At 46.9% G+C, this 15,537-nt stretch overlaps 1 non-coding gene across 1 annotated transcript; it reads left to right on the top strand.

Moving 5' to 3' along the window:
- Positions 1-1,055: 1,055 nt before the first annotated feature.
- Positions 1,056-1,227, top strand: LOC125390569 (U1 spliceosomal RNA). Its single transcript, XR_015000694.2, has one exon. It is a non-coding gene; the product is annotated as a U1 spliceosomal RNA (small nuclear RNA).
- Positions 1,228-15,537: the final 14,310 nt, after the last annotated feature.

Raw genomic sequence — 15,537 nt, 5'->3', positions numbered from 1 at the left:
ACATAGGCTTCCTTTGAGAGTTTATAAATTTAGAGGAACGAAAGTTTCAACCTAGTATAATATTCTCACCCTCCTACATTTCTTATTTCTTTTTAGACAGGGTGTCTATGAAGACGTGGCTTGTCTTGAACTCACAGAGATCCACCTACCCCTGTCTTCTGAGTGCCCGATTACAAGCAGGTCACTGCACTTGGCTCTCTTCACCTCTTCCTCCTCCTCCTCCTTCTTCTTTTTGTTGGTGGCAGGGGGACTGAGACAGGGGACAGGGTTTCTCTGAGTAGCCCTGGCTATCCTGAAACTAGCTTTTATAGTCTAGGCTGCCGTCAAACTCAGGGGTTCATCTGCCTCTTCTGGGTGCTGGGATTAAAGGCGATCACCGCCACCACCTGGCTCTCTCACCCTTCTTAACATGGACTAAAGTTATTTTTCCTCATAAATTCATCAGGGACCAAGGCTGTAACTCCCTGGCACAGTGCTTGCCTCACAGACTTCAGGCCTCATGCTTGTGGGGAGGGCATTGTGTGTGTGCGCTGGTCAGCCTTAAGTATTCTCTGGATTCATTTGTGAAACGCTGACAAAGACACTTCTGTGTGTATGCATGTATGTGTATATGTATATGAATATGTGTGTGTATGTATGTATATGTATGTGCGGGTATGTATTTACCAATGCACAAATAGATAAACTAGAAAATGCCTGGGGTATTTGTTCATTTTGCTGCATAGGCATTTTTTGCTACATGGGTATATTTTTGACAGCTGTCAAAGATCCCTTTTTCAGTCTATTAGCTTGTTTAGAAACTGAACAGAAAGCTGATGCCACCAGTGACAGAGGCTGGAAGCGCGTCTCCAGCTCTCGGGGTGTCTTCATGATTTCTGAGGTGCTCCTTTCCCTGAAAGCCTTTGAATCAGTACTCACTGGGGAGCAGAGAAGGGTTTGTTCAGGCCAGCGTCCCCTAAGTGGTTCTCTGGTAAGATGTCAAAGGGTGTTTCTTCAAGAAAAGGGTCTGTGATAAATGTATTTGGGAAATGCCGCCTTAAAGAAACAAAGAGAGTAGACTTACCTGGCAGGGGAGGTGCCGTGATCCTGAAGGCGGTCTTCCCAGGGCGAGGCTTCTCCCTTGCACTCGGGATGTGCCAACTCCAGTGATTTCGCCGGATGCGGGAGACTGCTTCATTTGTGGGGGGGGGGATGACGGTGACGATGACTTGTTCAAACCTTCCCCTGAAAAGAAATTTTAATTAAAAAAATGTAGTCATATGATGACCTCTTAGGGTCCCTCTCCCACCCCCACCTCTTTTCAGTTTCTCTGTGTAGCTTTGGAGCCTGTCCTGGCACTTGCTCTGTAGACCAGGCTGGCCTCAAACACACAGACATCCTCCTGCCTCTGCCTCCCAAGTGCCAGAATAAAGGCGTGCGCCACCACCGCCCAGCGGGTTTTTAATGTAGTAATACACACTGCGCACCTCTGAGAGTGGGTGTGTAAAATAAAGCATTTGTCAGCCTTTTTTTTTTTAACAACCTCGGTGTGTAGCCTTGACTGGTTTAGAACTCCCTATGTAGACCAGGCTGGCTTCAAATTCACAGATCCACCTGCCTCTGCCTCTAGAGAGCTGGGATTAAGGGTGTGCACCAAGACACTGGCGGTCAACTTTTAAAATTTTTAAATTTATTTTTATTTTATGTCTATGGGTGTTTTGCCCACATGTATGTTTGTGCACCTGTGCATACAGGGTCTGAGAATGTTTGATCCCCAGGGCTGGAGTTACACATGAATGTGAGCCTCCGTGTGGGTCCTGGGAACTGAACCCAGGTCTTCTGCAAGAGCAGTCAGTGCTCTTAACTGCTAAGCCGCCTTTCCAGCTCCTTAGCTTTTTTTTTTTTTAAAAAAAAAAAGAAAGAAAGAAAGGACAGCATCAGAGCGCTGTTTCTTTCTTTTTTTTTTTAAAGATTTATTTATTTATTATGTATACAGCATTCTGTCCTCATGGATGTCTGCAGGTCAGAAGAGGGCACCAGATCTCATTACAGATGGTTGTGAGCCACCATGTGGTTGCTGGGAATTGAACTCAGGACCTTTGGAAGAGAGTAGCCAGTGCTCTTAACCTCTGAGCCATCTTTCCAGCCCCCCAGAGCGCTGTTTCTAAGACCCCTTTTCAGCACTGACACGGGAACAAACGAGTTCCACACTTCCTGTGATGGGAAATTATGCAAAGACATTCTACCAAGAAATCCTTCCGATGATTCGCTTGTAAAGCATCCCACCAGCTGGATTTAGTGCCCTGACGCTGACATGGAGTCCCTGGACATATGCAGTACGTATCCAGGTGCCTTTCTGCTCTAAAGAATTCTTTCCGTGGATTATGGAGACACTGCTCTTGGAGTGCTGTGTCTCAGCAATTTCGACGCAAACGAGCACAGCATTATTCAAGGAATCGTTCTGCTAAGACATATTGGCAGGTGACGCTAGGCAGCGGCCAGGTAACGGTGGAACGTCGCCCGTGGTCACGTAGCGTCCCTTCGCTGGGCGAGGTTTGTTAAGGTAACTGAATATAGGGGAGGCACTGGAGAGCCCTTCGTGCTAATGTGCACATGTGTTCCCAGCATGGGGGGGGGGGGCTGAGGCAGGAAGATTTTGTCAACAGGACCAGCCTGGGCTACAGAGTAAGACCCTGGTGTTTGTGTGCTTGTTTGTTTGTTTAAAGGCACTGGGCAGAGTATGTACTGATCGTTGTTGTCTGGCACACAACAAAAAAGGTTGTAAACAGAGACTTCAGACGAGTCCCACCTAGGATGCATGGCTCTGTAGGGCAGCCTGGGCTAACACAGAGTTGTGATATGGCGTTGGTGTCCCTGAGCTCAGGGCATCTTCCAGATTCTTTGGCTTGTACTGGCAGAATCTGCTTCCCTGTTGTCTACTGAAGCTCTCTTTCTCCCTGGTTGTCAGTAGGAGGGTAGCACTCTCTGGTCCTAAAGTTGCCTGCAGGTCCTCCCTTTGCAGCCCCTGCAGGCCCTGGAAGCCCTGGAAGCCACTGAAGCCCCCTGCAGTCCCCTCCGCCCTCAAGGCTTAGGGCATTCTGGGCTTTCAGTCTCTGTTCCTCTGTAGAAAACACTTGTCTATGTTGTAATTGGGATTTTGTTTTACCCCTATCAGTTTTCCGTCTTTTAATGTATTTTTTAAAATATATTTTTATCATTTTTGTGTGTTCTATTATGTATGTGCGTGCGTGCGTGCGTGTGTGTGTGTGTGTGTGTGTGTGTCTGTGCAGACATACATGAGCCACGTTACAGGTATGACAATATGAAGATGAGGCTGGATGTCATGATCTCTTTGCTCTCCCACGCTGTGTCCCCAGGCTAACTAGCCACAGGCTTCCAGGATTGTCCCCTCTCTGTCTGCACATGCTATACCATAATTGGTGTTATGTGGGCTCTGGGGAGCTGAACTTACATCCTCACTCTTGCCTGGCAAGTGCTTTATCCATTGAGCCATCTCTGCAGACCCCATTTCTAAGTTCTGGAGACATAGTACATACTGTGGTGTTTGTATCTGGGTAAATATTGGTCTCTTTAAACAGTTATCCCTTCTTCATGATGAAAAATTTCAAAATCCTTTCTTCTAGCTTTCTGAGAGATACGCTCTGTCATCGTCACCGTTTCCCACAACAGGACACCAGGACCTGTTACTGTCCCACTGCATGCCCGCCGGCTAATCCCCCGATGAAACTCTGGGCTCTTGATAACTCCATGTGATTAAGTCAGGCCCTTAGCCATCGCGATGTTAATGGTGCCTTCTCATGTAACCTAGGGATGGGACCAAATCTCTTCACAGTCACTTGGTGTCCTTCTGGGATGAGTTCTGAGGGTCATCTTAGAATTCTGCCTGCCATAAAGCAGAAGACAGATTCCAGTCCCCAAAGTTTAAAGATCGGAGAAACAGACGTACAGATGGGATGAGAATGCGAATTTTGAAGTGAAATTTGGCACCGCCAGAATAAAAGTGTAGGCCTTCAATCCCAGCACTCGGGAGACAGAGACGGGTAGATCTCTGTGAGTCAGAGAACACCTTCGTCTGTGTGATGAGTGCCAGGACAGCCAGGGTTGTGTAGTGAGACCCTTTCTTGAGGACGAAAAGAAAGAAAAGAAAAGAAAAAGGGAAAGAACTTGACAATGAATCAGCACTGCAGCTGTCTCCACAAAGGGAGACATCCATGGACACAATTGAAGAAAAGGGTCACAGGAGGCTTAAAAGACCCTGCCAAAGGGCAGTCCTAGCAGTGACTAGCATTTGCTGGGGTTTAACCCCCTTGGGATGGTGGTCTTTGAATGTACTGTCCCTGTTCTGTCCTCTATGCATTTTACATATTTGGAAACGAGTTTGCAGAGGTGAGCACTGCGAAAGACAGTACAGGCAAGCCAGGGGCAGGCCTCGAATTTACAGAGATCCACCTGTCTCTGCCTCCCGAGTACTGGGATTAAAGGTGTGCGCCACCACCGCCCAGCTCCTGTGAAAGTTTTACATGACTCTAGGTACACACAAGCACACGGATCAAACATTTATAAGTAATAATTCCTAAAGAAATGTATTTTATAACACTTCTTTTGTATGTGTGTATAAATATAAATAATTTTAACATTTATTCAAGACAAAGCTAATTTGCATACTAATGAAATAGCTGTGCATCTTTTTTTATGTAAAGAATTAAATCTTGGCTGAATATTTGATGTTGTAAGACACAGAGAACTACAACATTTTTCAGAGTAGATCAATATTTTGATTTTATAATCAGTAATGCTGAGAATATTGCTTCAAATAAATTCCTAATATGAAATAGCAGAAATGTGTTTAGGGCAGTTTCAGAAATTGTTGGGAGTTCTAGCTAATATCAAGCCGAAAATCCTTTGATTTTTAGATTTTGTTTATTTTTTCTTATGTATGTGAGTGTTTGCCTGCATGTTTGTCTGTGTACCATGGGCATGCCTGGTTACTAATGAGGCCAGAAGAGGACATTGGATCCTCAGGAACTGAAGTTACAGATGGCTGTGAGCTGCCATTCAGGTTCTGGGAATCCAACCTGTACCCTCTGCAAGAGCCCCCCTGTGCTCGTACCACTGAGCCATCTCTCTATCCCAGATTTTTTCAGACAGGGTCTTGCTGTGTGGCCCAGGCTGTCCTCAGACTCTCAGGCCTCCTGCCTGGGCATCACCAAAGCGGAGTCCAGCGGTTGTGTAACTGCGCGCCGGATACTGAGCCGTGCAGGGAACCTATGAGGAGGTGAACGAGTTCAGTCAGTGCCTCACACTCACATCACCCAGGTTCCCAGGGCGTATTATCACATATGCACACACCAAGCCCTTGACCTGCAGAGAAGCCTGGCTGGAGTCCAGGCCTGGGGAAGCTACCCAGGTAGACTGCTGTGTGACGGCCGACTAGCCATGGCAGCTGCTGATGACGTCAGCATGAGCCGCAGAGCCCTGGTTGGACACCAGCTAGTTCCCACGGTTGCTGGTCACACCTCATCCTTTGGGTTCCCTTTTTTTTTTGACCTTCAAGTTACACTTCTTTCCCAAGCCAGGTTCAGTGTTTGCTTCTTGCTCTATAAACTACAGTCCCGTTTGAACCCCGCTTTCATGGTGCTCCCTCGCAAGTTTTGAGTAGAGTTTCTGGTACCCCACATTCCCTAGTCCCTCGCTGACAGAGCTGATGTTCCCATAACACTCTCACTGTTGGGTCCCTTGTTTTTAGATTTAACCCGATAGATCTCAGAAGATAACTCCTATGCTAAAGGGCATACCCCACCACCGTCAGGGAGATTAGATTGTAAGAGCGGGATCACAGTGAAATACTCTAAAAATGTGGCTAATGCATGCAGGCCCAGTCCTGGGAGCCCTGGGGTAAGGGTTTAGGGCAGGGATGGCTTGAGGAAAAATGTTTAAATCAAGTATAATATATGTAGCTCTTCAAATGTTAAACAGTTTTCTTAGAGTCAAAAATCTTTCTTCCTACTTATTTATTATATCTATTTATTTAGTTTTGGTTTTTTTGAGACAAGGTTTTTCTGCATAGCCCTGGCTGTCCTAGAACTCACAGAGATCTGCCTGCCTCTGCCTCCCAACTGCTGGGACAAAGGTGTGTGGCACCACCATCTGGCAATTATTTAGAGAGAGAGAGAGAGAGAGACAGAGACAGAGACAGAGAGAGAGAGTGTGTGTGTGTGTGTGTGTGTGTGCAGCAATTGGGTGCAGTATCAGAACAGGTCAGTAGAGGACACAAAATCACCTGCAACCAAAACCTCTTTGTGAGTGCTAGAAACCAAACTTAGATCCTCGTAAGAGTAGTTAGTGCTATTAGTCACTGAGGCATTTCTCCAGCCCCTCTTGTAGCTTTTTAAAAATTTATAGTAACATATCTATCATGATCCTGTCATGCACACACAGCTCCTTGCTTTGCTGTAACTGAACTGACCCCTTACCTTTTTTCTACTTCCCTAAGCCCCTGGTAATCACCATTCTGCTATCAACATCTATGAGATCAAGTTTGTTTTGTTCCGCCTGTGAGCGAGGCCATGCAGGGCTTGTCTTTCTGTGGTGGCTTATTTCATTTAACATTACCTGCTGGGCTTCATATGTGTTGTCCCTAATTACAGAACTACGTCATTTCTTTTGTATGGTCAGTAGACACTTCTGTAGTATTTACCGCATGCCTAGGCTCCTACAAGGTGCTGCGGGAGGTCCAGAAACTAAGCAGACAACTCCTTTTGTTATGGGGCTTCAAGCCTTCCTGGTAGACGACTCTTACTACAAGAAATAACTCAAGTAAGCGACCCAAAAGAATGTGCCGGCATGTCAGTAGGTACGTGGAGACCAGTGGTGTTTCCTCCAGCAAATGAGTGGCAGGCAGCTCCAATCCTCGGCAGAGAATACCGGGTCAGGAAAAGGTAAACATCAGAGCTAGAACAGAACAGGCAAACTGGCTCCGGTACATTCAGTCCAGATTCCGTGGGGATTTCCCCTTTCCTCCTCCCTGCCCCCAGAGGTTTCCTCTTTACTAATCTCACTGCGGCCCTGACAAAATCCAGCAAAGGGAGCGAGGCAGGGATCAGAATGGGAGAGAGGATTTGAGAGAGATTTATGATGTAGGACTTTATGATCAATTAATCTTCTGGTTAAGAGCAAGAGAAGAACTGAGGTTCGTGGCTCCTGCTCACTCGTTCAACCGCTAAATCACTCACACAGCCAAAGCTTGTGGAGGGCCTGTCCTATGCCCTGTCTGAGCCCTGCTACTAGGCTTCCGGGCTGCTGGCTGGAGTCACCAGGCAGGTGGCAATACCCTTGCCTGAAGCAGGAGACTTGTAGAAGGAAGGTTTGGGGCACGGGTGGTGGTTCAACTTCGTGTCATCTGAGTCCCATGCTGGGAATACTGGGTGCGAGCAGGTGACCTTGACAAGTCGGTCATTTTACAGAAGAAGAAATGTTTGCTTCTGTTCTTTAGGGCTGGGGAGATAGCGCAGTGGTGGAATGTTTGCCTGTGATGAGGTTGTAGGTTCAACTCCCAACTCTGAAAGGAAGAAAAAGTAAGAAAGAAGAAAGGAAGGAAGGAAGAAAAGAAGAAAGAAAGGAAAGAAAGAAAAAAGAAGGGAGGGGAGGGAGGAAGGAAAGAAGATGATAGATAAATAGACAGACAGACAGACAGACAGACAGACAGAATAATTGGTCATGTTATATGCCTGTAATCCCAGCACTTGGGAGGTAGAGGCAGGAAGATCAGACCTGTCTCAGCTACCTAGCAAATTCTGAAATAGCCTGGGCTACATAAGACCATATCTTGAAACAACAACCCCCCCAAAAAGGTTAGCATTTTGGTGACAGAAGTTTGAGGATCGAAATCGACTATAATTAGCCTCTAAGTCTGTGGTTCTCAGCCTTCCTGACGCTGCGACCCTTTAACACAGTTCCTCATGATGTGGTGACCCCAACCATAAAATTATTTTTGTTTCTACTTCATAACTGTCATTTTGCCACTGTTGTGAATCATAACGTAAATATTCACTGTGAAAGGGCTGTTCGGCCCCAGGAGTCACAACCCACAGGTTGAGAACCAATGCTCTAAATGAAAGTGGAAACTGAGCACAGAAGTGTCACGATGTGTTTCAGAACTAGAACTGACCAAGCGTGACCAGGGGCTGGGGATTGAGCCCTTGGGGGGGGTGAGGGGACAAAAGGAGGGGGGGCAGATGACCTCAGAAGGTCATAATTAAGATACATAGCAGCTCAGAACTTCAGCTTCTTCCTGGGAAATGAAGAAAGTGTCTGCTTCCTGGGGTTTGTTTTGTTTGTTTGAGACATAGTCTCGGGGTGTAGCCCAGTCTAGCCTGGAACATTCTATCCTCCTGTTTCAGCCTCCAGTGTGCAGGGATCACAGACACACACAGTTCTGCCACACACATCCTGTGATGTCTTAGATTCGATGCAGAAGAACAGGCCTTCAGTATATCAAGATCAGCAGATCAAGAGCCCCTTGTGTATAGTGCTGGCTGTCCTGGAACTTGCTCTGTAGACCTCACTGGCTTTGAACTCATAGAAATCAACCTGCATCCACCTCCTAAGTTCTGGGATTAAAAGTGTGAATTACCACATCCAGCATTATATATATACATTCAAAATATTGTCACTGTGCCCATGAAATGACCTGTGAGAAAGCCCTTACATGGCTATGCAGGCCTGACGGCCTGAGTTCAGTCCCTGCAACACACACATGAATTATTTCTTCCTAGACCAGGTGTGGTGACCTCATAACGTTTATTGTTCGGTTGGAACTTCCAGTCATTCTTGCATGGTCCTGGAAGCCTCATTCCCTCTCTCTCTTCAAATCCTGCCCACTCAGAGAGTCTCCAAAGGAAAGCCACCAAAAAGCCCAGTTCCGAATCATTGGCAGCCATTGCCCTGGTGTGTCCAGCTGCCCAACTCCCTACCCAAGCACTCAGTTTTTGACCATATTCAGGCACAAACTCAGCTTATGGTGCACACGTCATCACCCCTCTCCCACAACCTGGAAAATCTGCCTGCTGTAGTTGCTGCCCACAACGGACTTGTCTGACCTTAATCTCTGGGCCTGGAGAACCCACCAGGAGTTCTCAACTCCACCTAGGAGTTGCTTTGCTCAATATAGCTGTTGTTATACTTTTTCAGTTCAGTTTGATATGGCTTACTCTGGCTTACTTTCATTGGCAGAGAAGCTTATTACGGGGGGAAAGCAGAATACCTATTATTATTTCATTTTATTTATTCTCTATGTTATTTATCAGTAATAATTATTAGAGCCAGCACTTGGGAGGCAGAAGCAGATGGATCTCTGTGAGTCTGAGGGCAGCTTGGCCTACAGAGTAAGTTCTAGAACAACCAGGGCTACACAAAGAAACTCTGTCTTGAAAAACAAAAATGAAAAAAAGAGCAAAGAAAAGGAAGAAAGTTTGCCTGGCAGTGGTGGTGGCACACGCCTTTAATCCCAGCACTCAAGAGGCAGAGTCAGGTGGATCTCTGTGAGTTTGAGACCAGTCTGAGTTCCAAGACAGTCAGAGCTGTTACACAGAGAAACCTTGTCAGAATGAGGAAGAAAAAAAGAAGTTCAAAGCCACCCTAAAATTCACTTAAAAATAAATAAATAAATAAAACATCCTACATTTCAAAAAACTAAAAGAGAAAAATGCAGGGAAGCCTAAACTTAGAGAAACTTGAGGGAAAAAAAAGATTTTTTTTTCCCCTGCTATGCTTAGGAAATTCCCTAATTGTCAGAATGAAAGACAGTGGGGAGGAGCCAGAATGCTATTAGAAAAAAAGATTAAAGCAAAACTGGGGAGGACTTAATTTAGTACTCTAGAAATGAGGGTGTGGGGCAGATATTCTCAAAGTCTGCTTTTTGTATTTTTTAACTCTTTAAGAATTCAGAGTAAAAGGTGACCACAGGTAAGCAATGCCTTCCTTTTCCTGATTTTTTGAGACAGATCTCCCTAGGCAGCTCTGGTTGATCTTAAACTCACTCTGTAGACCAGGCAGGCCTTGAACTCACAGAGATTCGCCTACTGGGATCCAGCAGCATTGGGATTAAAGGTGTGTGTCACCACACCCTGCAAAAGGTACCTTTCTTAATCTTTGTTTGGGGTGGTGCTGCTAACACTGACCGCCTGGGCTATGGAACAGGCATCTTCTCTGTCTACCTCAGGGGCGCTGGGATGGATGACAGGGATGTATGTGCATGCTGTGCTGTGCGAGCACCCTCCGCAGGAATTCGTATGTACGTGGAATACATTGGATGTACGTGTCTGTCTATAGTGTGAAAATCAGCCACTTCCAGAAGTGGAACTCATGGCAGAGGATTCTCCTGGTATTAGAGATTGGCTTCTTCTACTGACAACCAAGTAAAGTAGGGTGGTTTTAATTCTTGAGAACTCAGAATCTCAGGCTGTAGTACATGGACCGCAATGGCTTTGAGGAACCCGTCCATCTGTGTTTCTGTAGGGACAGGAATGAAAAGGACCAGATATCTCCTCCTTCAGCCACTCACCGAACACTTCTTAAAGCCACAAAATGTTCTGCCCTGTGTTGATGGCTGATGGTATGTGGATGGAGAAACAACCCTCGCTTCTTGTATTCTTCCAAACTAGCCCAGAAGACAACATTGGGGTCCAGGTGTCACCTCTGGAAGGCCATGTAGGGTGCTGACTGCCGTAGCCCCGGAGCTCACTTCCAGCAAGCAGTGAAGCTAAAACTGGGGGTGAAATGGTCAGGAAGTGGCCCATGAGCTAGAAAGGTGGCCTTTAGATTAGAAAGGCCCCAGAACTCAGCAGGGGGTACAAAGGTACCCCTACGACTATGAGATTTGGGGTGCACATAGTAAGTGGCAGAAGTGGACGGGGGGGGCTTATTTTAAGAAGGGCCTCCTGGCTTCTAAAAAAATTGAGTTTTCAGGTCGAATGTGAAGTCCCTGAAGAACAGTGTGTGCAGACACCAGTCTGGGGGGAACACTTCTCTACGGACCTGAGTTCCTTGGTTAATCTTGGGTAACCCATGTTTGCCTGAGCACTTCTTCTGACCTCCATCCTGTGTGAGTCCCCAAGAGCCTAGACACAGAAAAGTAAGATCTCACGATGACAATGCGCACCTAAACAGATGCCAGGGATCCCGAGGAGCAGCATCAGCAGGGAGGCGGTCCCACACACAAAGCCTCCCACAGACGAGACACTAGTCAGAGCCTAAGAGAGAAGCGCTGAGGTGGAGGCCGAGAGGCCTAGGTGACAGTGGTAGAGTGTGGATGACCAATGCCTGGGTGCCCTTCAAGGAAGGGCCCGTGTGAGGCAGGGCAGCCATGAGAAATGGAGCCAGGCAGTGGTGGCACATGCCTTTAAATCGCAGCACTTGGGAGGCAGAGGCAGGTAGATCTCTGAGTTCAAGGCCAGCCTGGTCTACAAAGCCAGTTCCAGGACAGCCAGGGCTACACAGAGAAACCTGGTCTCAAAAAAAAAAAAAAAAAAAAAAAAAACAAACAAAAAAAAAAACAAAAACCAAAAAAACCAACCAAACAAAAAGTGGAGAGAGGAGGTGATTACCTTGGACAATGAAGTGAGAGGGGTGTGACTGTGAGGTGGGGATGGGAGCATTGCCGACAGGTACGGGCTCAGTCCACCAGTGCACAGTAGAAATGTGCTGTGTCCTGGTGATCGCGATGGACCACACGTAGGCTGGAAAACTCCTGTTAGCTGGGTGTTTTTATAGGGCCCTTTTCTACATTGAAGTAATGCCAAGAGCACCTCCGGTAGGTGGTGCAGGGATGCACCCCCAGGGTAGCACCTGGGTGTGTTGGAGACTGCACTCCTGGGTTGCAGAAGTGCCCTGCAGCCTTGCACCGAGATGAAATAACCTGAGACACTTTTCTCTGATCCTATTCCCATCTGCAAGGGACTCTACCCAGCTGCCCCAGCCCACCTCTAAGACCTAACCGCTGCTGCCTACCAAGGGGTTGGACCACCAGGAGCCTCTCCTGCCGTCCCCTCTTGCTTTCCCCTCCCCTCCCCTCCCCATTTACTTAATCCTCTGGAGTTTCTGAGGGTACCTTTTCCTTCTCTCACATCTGCCTCCTTGACATTTTCAGGCTTCCCAAGAAGAGGGGTTCAGCCAGAGCACTGTCCTCACAGGGTGACCGCAGGTCTCTTCTGAGGTGCGGGGAGGTAGGGAGCCTGGAAATCGGGCTGGAGGTGTCATCACACCTAAGTGTGACTCCCCATTTGCACCTGTTTGTTGGTTTCCATAAGAAAAGCTGGAAACTGAAATAAGGTATTTGGGGCTGGGGTCCAGCTCTCCTGTACCGTTCGGGAAGTCCCGGGTTTGGTCTCTAAAGTGTAGGGGTGGAGGAGGTGGGGTGTTTTTTTTTTTTTAAAGCTGTGAGTTTTCAACGATGCCTCTTTTTTTTTTTTTGCCAGTTAATGAAATAAATCTATATTATTTGCCACAGTGAGACAAAGCAAGAATGATTTTACTCTGGGTCCGGGTCTGGTTTTTCTTCCTTTCTCTTGTCCCCAACTCCGGGTCTTAGACCAGTGTTTGGTATTTTCCTTCCCTGCTTTAACCAGTTCCTCTACAAATTCATTGTCTCCTCTGAGCACCCACAGCTAAAGATACTTTCCCTTCTGTTTACCTAGGCCTTGCTTTGATCCAAGCTCCCCGACTTTGGGAAAAATGGCAGGTAATCTTACTTGCAAGTGTTCCCCCTGGGGCATCCTTTCTCAAATAATCCTTTTGGGGGTGGGGGTGGGGCTCCTAGCTTTTTCATGCATCTCTGGCATTTTGAAAAGAAGCAGCTACAGGTTCGCCAGAAAAGATGCTGAGTGATGGTAAGCCCAGGCCAAAAAAAAAAAAAAAAAAAGCAAATATCAGATGTAAAAGCTGATTTCAAGCTGATTTCAAACCAGACCACAAGGTGATGGAAAAGTGGAAAGTAGGTGTGAATCAAAAGATACACCAGTAAGCAGCCGGCAGCCAGCACAGCAGATACTCTGTGCAGACAGAGCCTTGGTCGCTGGCTGGGGCAGGGCACTTGACCACCCCGTCCTAACTGCCCTTCCCTTCAGGCCTGCCCATGCCATGCAGGGGATATGAGATTCCTCCTGATCCGGTTTGCCCAACTGCTTCTAACCTGAAATCCCCACCCCCACTCCGCCCTTGTCCCTGGTCGCCTGCTTGGACTCTACCAATGTTAGTTTCTTGCTGAGCCTCCAGACCCTTAGTGGGCATGGAGCCTTCCCCACTGCCTCCCTGCCTGCCACAGGTCCTTTGAACTCATTCACAGCCTCAGGTAGTGCACGGCCATAGCATCTAGGAGGCCCCTCAAATGAAGTTAGCTAATTAAAACCCACTGCCACACCTGCAATCCTAGCACTGGGGAGGCTGAGGCAGGAAGGTGGTGAGGCAGAGGCCAGGGGTAGGATTTAGGACGGGCGAATGCACTTCTGTCATTTGCTTACTTAAAACCACCATTGTTCCAAGCTTTCGTCTCATTTTATTTTATTATTTTATTATATGTGTATGGGTGGTTTTGCCTCCCTGCATGTGTGTGCACCGTGAGTATCATCAGTCTCCCTAGAGACCAGAAGAGGGTGCTGGGTTTCCCCAGAATTGGAGCCGTAAGTGTTTGTGAGCCAACATGTGGTTGCCAGAAATCCTACCCAGGTTCTCTGGAAGAGCAGTGTGCTGATTGGTTTTACGTCAACTTGACGCCAGCTAGAGTCATCAGAGAGGAGGGAGCCTCCATTGAGAAAATGCCTCCATAAGATGGGGCTGTAAGGCATTTTCTTAGTGATTGATGGAGGAGGGCCCAACCCATGGTGGGTGGTGCCATCATCCCTGGGCTGGTGGCCCTGAGTTGTATAGCAAGCTGACCAAGCCATGAAGAACAAGCCAGTAAGCAGCTCTGCTTCATGGCCTCTGCATCAGCTCCTGCCTCCAGGTTCCTGCCCTGCTTGAGCTCCTGTCCTGATTCCTTCAATGATGGACCACAATGTAGAAGCATAAGCCAGATAAACCCTTTCCTCTCCAGCCTGCTTTTGGTCATGGAGTTTCATCACAGCTATAGAAACCGTGACTAGGACATTGCAGCCAGTGCTCGCGGCCACTGAACCCCTATAGTATGCTTTCTACTGCTTCTGTATTTACCCTCATTTTGCCCCTGTTTACATGTGTGACCCTTCTCCTCCACTCACCTCCCATCACATCAAATCAGGAGAGAGTAGATTTGAAGTGTGTCTCTCTGGATAGAAAGCCCAGCGCCACCTGTTTTCACTGCATCCCTCTCCTGGGTAAACTTCCTAACTTTTGGACCTTATTCTTTCCATCTGTAAAATGGGCACCGTCGTAGTAACCCCCCCTCGCAGAGCTGTGAAGACCAAGAGTCACTCCATAATGCGTCTAGTGTTGTGTCTGGCCCTCACAAAGGCCATGGAACTTCAAGCCATTGATGCTGTTTGAAAATACTCAGAGAATCCTCTTTCTAAGTACATGTCTCCGTGTGCTTAATTTTTCCTTGCTTTTTTTTTTTGTTGTTTGTTTTGGTTTTGTTTTTTGTTTTTTGTTTTTTTGTTTATTTTTGAGGCAGGGTCTCCTTGGATAGCCCAAACTGGCTTCGAGCTCACGAATCTCACCTCAGCCTCAGAAATGCTGGGAAAACAGACATGGCACAGCACACCTGGCTGGATTTTAAGTATTTAAGTATTTTTCTCCCCCAGTTGGTTTGTGAACTCTTGAGGCTTGCTGTAAGTCAACCCTAAAACTTCTTTTGCCCTTTGAAGTCACAAGATTACCATAAACTTCCTAACCCGCGCCGTATAGAGCACTACTGCTAAGGACAAATGGTCCTCCTTTTCAGAAGTAATCAAACATCTCTGTTCTGCTGACAAGGAGAGCCATCACCAAGGTTTAGGACTAACTGAAAACTGAAAAATGGAGAATTGCACTTTTTTAAAAAAAATTATTTTTTTTCTTATTTTATGTACATTGATGTTTTGCCTGCATATATGTCTGTGTGAAGGGGGTCAGATCTTGGAGTTACTGACAGTTGTGAGCTGTCATGTGGGTGCTGGGAATTGAACCTCAGGCCTCTGGAAGAGCAGTCTGGACTCTTAACCACTGAGCCATCTCTCTAGCCCCTAGAATTGCACATTTTATCCAAATGAGTTTGATGGGATACACAGATATGTGTGTAGTTTGTACATCATATTGCAATAAGGCTGTTTTATGACCTTATATAAGATCGTCTAAATAAAGGGTCAGGAAACATCTAAGAGAAAATACAATGAGTTATTAACAGGACTAATTACGAGGAGGTAGTTAGGTCTCAAACTCAGGACAAATGGCTAACTGGGGTACCTGTTTAACATCTCAAAGTGGGCCCTGCCAGGCTCTCTTAGCATTTCCTTACCTATACCAGCTCCTACCCTCAACCTCTCCAGCCCCTGAGTTTCTTTTCTTGGGCCAGCTTCTCTTCCCTCTATA

Source organism: Myodes glareolus, chromosome 2 (genome assembly GCF_982192425.1).
Source record: "Myodes glareolus chromosome 2, mMyoGla1.1, whole genome shotgun sequence".
Lineage (NCBI taxonomy): Eukaryota > Metazoa > Chordata > Mammalia > Rodentia > Cricetidae > Myodes > Myodes glareolus.
This window is presented reverse-complemented; position numbering and strand designations above follow the sequence as displayed.